Source organism: Octodon degus, unplaced genomic scaffold, assembly GCF_000260255.1.
Source record: "Octodon degus isolate 3935 unplaced genomic scaffold, OctDeg1.0 scaffold00392, whole genome shotgun sequence".
Taxonomy (NCBI): Eukaryota; Metazoa; Chordata; class Mammalia; order Rodentia; family Octodontidae; genus Octodon; species Octodon degus.
Genome location: NW_004524968.1, coordinates 151824 through 160684, shown reverse-complemented (window position 1 = coordinate 160684; position 8861 = coordinate 151824).

The window sequence follows — 8861 nt, the reverse complement described above, 5'->3', positions numbered from 1 at the left end:
ATGCTATTTATTTTTCACTGTTGAATTTTTATTGATTATGTCATCGATATGACATAATCATATCTATGTGATTATGTTTCATTTTTAAATTTAAGTCTTTTGGTGTAGCTTTTGGGATATTCTAAGTAGTCTGTTATGACCTGAGTGAATAATGGAAGTATAACTTATTCCTTTACTATCCATATGGCTTTAGTTTCACCTTTACGGTTGGTCTGCCTAATATTTCCATAACTACATTAGATAAGAGTGGTGATAGTGGAATCCTTGTCTTCTTCATGACTTTAGAGGGAAAGGTTTTCGTTTTTGAATATTTAGTATGATGTTTTCTTGTAGTTTGTCATAGATCACTTTTTCCAGTGCTTCTCTAGGGTGACTCCTATTTGATTATGGTGTATAATCATGATTATTTGCTGCATTTTGTTTCCTAGTATCTTTTGAGGATGTTTGCATCTGTGTCCATTAATGAGATTGTCATATAGTTCACATTTATGATGGTGTGCTTCTTATTTTGGCATGAGGAGAATGCTTTGTTCCAGGAATGAATACAGCAGTATTATTTTTCTTTCATTTTGCTGAAGAGATGGAGGAGGAGAGGCAGTAGCTCTTTTCTACATGTCTTGTAGGATTCTCAATGAACCCTTTAGGAACTGGGTTTTCCGTTGTTGGAAATTATAATTACATTTTTTTATTCATCTTTCTCCTTTTCCCCATCCAAGTTGTTCTTTTCTTTTGAGCCATTTGTTTCTCTTTTTCAAAATTGATTGTATCTTTTGCATCTTATCTCCCCTGTCTTTTTTTCTTAGAGTAGAAAGACAATACAATGTTTACACATGGGAGTCTGATTTATTTCCCTTATGTGTATGTTCTCTAGTTGCATCCATTTACCTAAAAAGCCTCTATTTTATCTTTGTCTATAGCTGAGTATTGTTCTATTGTGTAAAAATACCACATTTGTTTATCCATTCCTCAAGTGATGGCCTCCAAGATTTAGCCATGAAAAATTGTGCTGCCACAAACATGAGTACACATGCAGTGCTGTGATACGATGTGTTCAGTTCTTATGGAAAAGCACCCAGAAGAGGAATAGCTGCTTCAAGTGAACCTGTAACCCTAGTTTTCTGAGGAATCTCCCCCAGCACTTTTCCACAGTGGTTGTACCAGCTTATATTTTGACCAACAGTGGAGAAGTGTTCGTTTTCAACACAACCTCACCAGCATTTGTTATTAGTTAATTTTTAATGATAGCCATCTTTCTGGGGTGAGAAGACATCTCAGTGTTGTCTTAATTTGCATATCTCAAAAGATCAATGATGCTGAACTTTTTATTTCTTTTTGCGGAACGGGGACTGAACTCAGGTCTTTGTGCTTGCAAGGCAAGCGCTTACTCTACTGAGCCATCTCCCCAGCTCAGATGCTGAACTTTTTCATATATGTTTATTTGACATTCGTTCTTCTTCAGGTCAGAAGTACATGCAGTACAGATGCCTGTTTTGGGTTTGAATATTTGAATTTTGGGAGCCGGCTTTTTTTAAAAAAAAATTCTTTACATGTTCTAGATAAAAGCTTTTATCTGAGGACGTTTTTCCCGTTTCATGGTTTTTAGCTTTACTCTGTTGGAGACTTCTATTAATGTGCAGAAAACTTTCAAACGACAAGATATCATTATCAGTCCTTTCAAGTACTTCCTTTGTAGTTTGATCTTGTTTCTGAATTCTGTGCTTTCAAGATTTTTACAAAATTTCTGCTTCAGGAGATTTAGTGTTTCCATTTTAATATTTAAATCTTTGATCCATTTTGACTATAGTTTAGTGCATTGAAACAGACATCGATCTAATTTTAAGTTTTGGTGTGCAGATAGCCAGTATTTCAGTATCATTTATTAAAGATGCTGTGTCCTAGGCCCTTATTTCACTGAATGTCAGACTAGCAGTGTACAAACAAGACCCAGACAGCAAGGTTCCTACAGACTCCCTGGATGGCAGATAGAGGTGAGCTGGGTTTTCCCCCTCAAGTGTGGCTCCTTGGAGCTCATGAGCCCCAATAAGGCTCAGTGTGGCTCCAGTGATGGTGGGGGATGTGGGCACAGTTGTTCCCCTCCTGTGTGGCTTACTGAAGGTCCTAATGTTCAGCATATTCTTATTGTTAGAGGGGGAGGTGATTTTTTTCCCCTTGTGAGCCACACACTCAAGAATCAGAGGCTCATTGAGTTACCTTATTGACCACCTGTTTGGGAATTTGCAAATACATTTTCAGTTCTATTCACTCATCTTGGATTATTCAGAAATTTCATGCTCTTCAATTTAGTATTGGCAATTCATCTGTATCTAAGAATCTGTCCATTGCTTATGTTTTCTCTCTTTTTTGAGTACAGTTTTTCTAAGTAGGGATTGATGTACTTCCCAATTTCTGCCTGCTTCATGATGATTCCACTGTTCACATTCCTAAATATATGAGTTAAAGTCTTTCCTTTCCTTTCTTTATCAAGGTTGATAAAGCCTTCATTCATCTTTTTAATCTTGCAAAGAACCCAGTTTCATATTTTTTAATGCCTAACATTGTTTTCTAGGTATCAATTGAATTAATTTTACCTATTAGTTCGGCTATCATTGCATCCCATAAGCTCCTATATGTTTTATCCATATTATCATTTAATTGTAGATAGTTTAATTTCATCTATGACTCATTGGTTACTCAGTAGAGTGTTAGTTAATTACCAAGTGTTTATGTAGATTTTGTGATTTCCTTTGCTATTCCTTTCCAATTTCACTGCAGTATGATCTGTAAGATGCATGGGAAAATTCCAACTCATTTCTATTTACTTAAGGATACTTGTTTAGTTAGTATGTGGTATCAGTTGAAGAATGTGTCAAGTATAGCTCTGGAGAATGTGTGTTGCCATGGTTGGGGATGGAGCATACTGTAGCAGTCTACTCAGTCCATCTTTTCACAGGTTTGTTTTCCTTCTGTATTTCTTTTTTAATGTTTTGTCTAAGTGATACGCTTATTCTGACAATGTGTTCTTTAGGGACCCCATTACAAATGTTAGTGATTTTTTTTTCATGTGCTTCATATCTGTTTTATTAAAAAAGTGGTTTTTATATATATATGAAATTGGGATTCTTATGTGTTCTTCTTTGAGTTTTCCCTTAACAACAATGTAGTGACCTTCTTTGTATCTTTTCATTCATCACATTTTGAAGTTCACATTGTGTGCAAATAGAAGATTTACCCCTTTTTTCCCCCTCTGTTCCTGCACCATAGAGTACAGTTATCCCTTCTCTGACTTTCACTCTGAGAATGTGTTTTGGGGTTGAAGGCATTTCTTGTGTGCATCATACTGTTAGATGTCCCTCTTAATGCACTCTGAAAATCTTGTTCTTTTGGTAGGGTCATAGAGACCTTTAACAATGGCGATCACAACCTATATGTATTGGCTATATTTGTCATATTATTTTCTCCTATTGGTTACATTTTTCCCCACCTTTTTTTTTCTTCCCCACCTTAACTGCTTCCCCTGTCAGGTGACATCTTTCTATTGGTATACTTCAAATAGCGGTCCTCCTTATCTCTCTGTAATACATCTTGCCTGCACTTTCACACTTTTCTGTTACTGGAAATCAAACTCAGGAGCACACACCTGCTAGGCACATGCTGCACCACTAAGCTGTATCCCTGGTACTCTCACTGTATTTTAGAGAGCCTGTACAGTGGTCATGAATGTCTTTCTTTGTTCTTTATCCTTCAGATGATATACTCATCCGGCAATTTACAAAGGTAGCTTTTCAGGATACAGAAATCTTGTTTGGAGTGTGTTTTATTTTAAGGCATGGAATACTTCACGCCACAATTTCTGTGATTTGAAAAGTATAGAGTGTGGCATGAATGACATTCTTGTGAAGTAGCCATAAACATCATCTCCATATTATTTCCATTGTACTATAGGTCCCTCAAAAAGAGCAGTTTATATCCACATATTTTACCTTTTCATTTTTTTTGAAAAGAGGACAAATAAAAATTAAGGCAGAAAATATTATAGTTGATACAGAATTTCACTTAATAAATCATATATATTTCAGAGCATTTGTTGCAATATATAGTGTTGTCTTCCAAACATTTCTTCATCTTATGACATATGCATGTACAATTGGAAGAGGAAAGAAATTCATAAGATATTAAGAAGAAAAAGGTAATCTTCATTTCAAGAGGATATGAAGCAAGTTAAATATTATGTGCTTCATTCCAAAGACCAGGAGATATGCACAGTTGTCCAAAGCACCATGCTTACATACATAGATAAATCTCTTTCTCCAACTCCCCCTCCAATGCTTCTCCTGAACTCAGTAAATCAATCTTTCTTCCTTTCCTTTTCTCTTTTTTTTTTTTTGGATGACCGTGTATTGAACTCAGGCCCTTGCATTTTCCAGGCAAGTGCTTATTCTACCGATGTTTAGAATATGATGTTTAGAAATGGCGGTCTGCTTTATTTCATTCAACAGCATGTTCCCCAGTGACATCCATTTACTGAAAAAAGACTCAACTTTATCCTATGTTATGGCTCAGTAATACACCACTGTGTAAGAAGACCACATCTTCTTCATCCATTTTTCAGTTGAAGGGCATCTGGGTTGTTTCCAGGATTTAGCTATGACAAACTGCACATATATTGGTGTGGCATTTGGGTTTCTGTTCTTGTGGAAAACTACGCAGGAACGGAATTCCTAGTGTGAATGCGATACCCATTTGGAGCATTTTAAGGAATTGCCACACTGAATTCCATAGTTGTTGTACCAGTCTACACTTCCAGCAGACATGGACTAGGGTTTCCTTTTCTACACCCTTACTCCAGCAATTGTTACTGGCTAATATCTTTTTTTCCATAATTCTATTGAGAAACAAATAGCAATGAGACAGTTTCAAAACAAATTGATAGGACACATTCAATAATTAACACATTGCATACATTCATCAAAGTGGTTAATTGCTGTACAAGATGCAGACATGATAGTCTATTTACAAACACTATTCAAACAAATTCCTATATTCATTAAGAGAATGTAACTATATATTTACCCTAATCATTTTGAATACACAGATACGCAATGGACATTCATCTGTATCCCCTTTTTAGTTAAGTACCGTAATTTGAATGTTTTTTAATAGATTACTGCTTTATTATTTAAAAAAACAAACAGAACTCAGAATCAACTAGATGGAAGAGATGCATGGAACAAGGTAGGTTAGAAAGAAGCTGTTTCTATGCCCTTTCCAAGTGGGCTATCCTTCCTATACCCCTGCACATGGTCATCAACCTGGACACATTCTGAACCACTATGAACTTCAGGAATTTGTATGGAGGCTCCAACGTGTAGCCACGATTGATTGCAAATGCTATCTCCAGCTTCTCTCCTGTTGCAGAAAGGCGGAGAGCAAGGCTGAGATTTCCAAGTTTCTAATGGAAAGTTGTTTCCGTTGGTGAGAGGCTCTTTATCTTTTTTTCCCAAAATTTTATTGATAAACAGCAATGAGACAGTTTCAAATCAAATCAGAAGTACAGTTTCAACAAATAACACATTGCATATATTCTTCTTAGTGGTTAATTGCTGTACAAGATGCGGACTTGAGATCCTATTTACAAACACCACTAGAACAAATCATTCTATTCATTAAGAGAATGCAACTATATATCTATCCTAACCACTTTGAATACACAGATACAAAATGGGCATTCATCTGTATACCCTATTTTTTTTCTAAGTTCCGTTATTGAATATTATAGGTGTGTAAACTCAACAAAATATTCTAAAAGAGTCCAGTAGACCACAATAGCATTGGGCCTTCTGTTTAACTGGCAATGTCAGAAATTATTGACCTGAGTCCCCCACAGCTCAAGATAACAGCATGGCTTTACTTCCTATATTTTGTCTTCATACTTTTCTACTGGATGGTTAAGACCAAGGTGAAGCAGGACCTGTGCAATAAGAGTTGTAGCTTTTGGGTCTGAGGAGGTCAGTGAAATCCCCTCAGGATTTATCCTGAGATCCTGTACCTCAGATTGTAGAATCTTTGTCAGTGCAGCCATGTGGATGAGTCACAGCCATTGCTTGGACAATGTGCTCTCTGTGAAAGCCTGAGAGAGTGTTTTCTCTCCATGTAACTCTCCTTAGGAACACTACATCATTGATCACTTTACTCTTTGGCCCCATAATCTCCTTGATCAGAAAATTTGGGACACTACTGAGTTACATGATGTAACAGTACAAGTTCTATTATGTCATGAGTCTTAATTGACCTTAGAAGGCTAGGGCCAAAATATTGACTTTCCTTGCAGCCCTCCTTTTTCTCTAATTTTGGTCTGCAAACTTAGGTTGTTAACCATCCAGAAGACAAGCTTATTGTTATTACCATACAACTTAAGCTGTTAAGCCAAACCTCACTATCAGTCTGAATATCAAAAATCTTAGGCATAATAAGGAACAGGTATTTTTCATCAAGTATTGATATGTTGAACTTTAAGTTCCTACAGAATATGAAAAAAAAAGATTTAAAAATTAGAATATATTTTAAAAATAGGCATAAAGAATTCTATGCTTCTTATGTTTACACGTAAGTCCAAAAATCTAACCATATACAACCTTGAAGCAGGACAGTCCCACAATATTCCTTTGCCTGTCTCTTGCTTTCATTCACCACCCCCTTCTTTTATAACAACTATCTACCTGATAGACAGCATAGTAGCAACTGGCATGTCATTAAAAGCACCCCATATTCAGAAGACAAGAATGACAGACACTCCAAGCATGAAACTACTATTACAGATTACCATCTTCAGTGCAGTTGCTTATTTCACAGGTATCAGTATATATAGTTAGTCAGGGTAAGAATCTTTCCAATTAATTGCCATATTCAATAATTTTCTGGAGATTCTCAGGATCATTGCTTGGCCCATCTTCTACATATAACTGTATTGCTTGACATTGTCATGTTTCCTAGCTCTTCTCCTTTCCCTCTCTTGATGACGTAGTCCTTGAGATCCTGCTTTCCTTTTACTTGTATCATACCTTTCTATTTGTGTTTCTTCTTTTGAGTTCTTAACGAGGGAAACTATACCATATTTACAAATCTGTGTCTGGTTTATTTCACTTATGAGTATATGTTCAAGTGGCATCCACTTCAATATAAAGGTTTCAAGTTTATCATTCTTAATAGCTGAATAATATTCCATTGTGTAAAAATACCACATCCTTTTCAACCATTCCTCAGGTGATAGGAATCTTGTTTGTTTCCAAGATTTGTCTATCACAAATTGTGCTGCTATAAACATAGGCACTCATAGATTCCTATGATAAGATATTTTCAGATCCTCCGGGAAAATCCCCAGTAGAGGATTAGCTGGTTTAAATGGGATTTCCAGTTCAACTTTTCTCAGGAGTCTCCACACTGATTTCCATAATGATTGCACCAGTCTACGTTCCCACGAGCAGTGGAGAAGGGTACCTTTTTCCCCACAGCCTCTCCAACATTTGTTGATGGGTGATTTCTTTATGATAGCCATTCTTTCTGGGGTGAGATGATATCTCAATGTGGTTTTAATTTGCATTTCACGGATGGCTAGTGATGTGGAGCATTTTTTCATACATTTATTTGCTTCTTTAATTTCATCCTCTGAGAAGTGTCTGTTCATCTCAGATGCCCATTGATGGACAGGGTCTTTAAATTTTGGGGCCATAGTGTTTTTTAGTTCTTTATAAATTATAGAGAGCTGACTTTTGTCTGAGTACTTATTTGACATGATTTTTTCCATATTTGTGGTTTTTCTTTTCACTTTGTTGGTAATTTCATTTTCGTGAATAAAATTCTAAGTAACAGCAGGTCCCAGTTGTTAATTCTTTCAAGTATTTCCTGTGCAATTTGATTTTGGTTCATGAACTCTTTGCCTACCCCTATATCTGCAAGGGTTCCTCCTACTTTTGCTTCAAGGAGATTTAGTTTCTGTTTTAATGTCTAGATCTTTTTTTTAAAGAAGAAAGTTTTACTTTAGTTCACAGTTTATAGAGGCTTCTGTGCACAATCAGTTGGATCTTAGGCAAAGTGGCATGGCAAAGGAACGTCAAGTGGAGAAATAGCCCATGGAAGCATAGCAAGGAGGTAGAAGAGCAGTATACAGCAGTGACAAGCCTCCCATTCCCTTTCATTTTACCCAGACCCCAAGCCTTTTGGGTGCTGCCACCAAAAATCAGGATGGGCCTTCCCATTTTATATACTCAGAACCAGGCATAAATTAATCAGTGCATTAATTTACTTATTATACCCATAATCCACATTTTACACACGCTTAATCTACATGCACACAACCTAGATCCAACAATCTCTGAAAAGTCCTACCAATGTTGGCATGAGACTTTGGGGAAACATTGGGATTCAAGCCATAACATGATTTTCCTTTCAAATTAGAATGGTTAGACTTGACAAGGCTCTCTTGAATAGAGCCCATTAACTCGTATAAGAGGCTTTTCAACTTTAGCTAATTAAAGGTCTCTTTGTGCCTTGAAATCAACATTACATAAGTAAGAGCAACAATGTCAGTTAATGAAATGTTCCAGAATTTAATGTTAGTTTTTATTGCAAAAATGAAAGTTTTGAACCACGGATAGTGGCACTCACCTGTAATCTCAGCACTTGGGAAACAGGTAGGAGGATCACCATGAGTTTGAGGGCAGTTTGGGCTACATAGTGCATTCAAGGCTGGCCTGAGATACATAGTGACACCTTTCTCAAAAACACTTATTATTCTGACATTGCCAGTTAAACAGCAGACCCAATGCTATTATGGGCTACTGGACTCTTTTAGAATATTTTGCTGA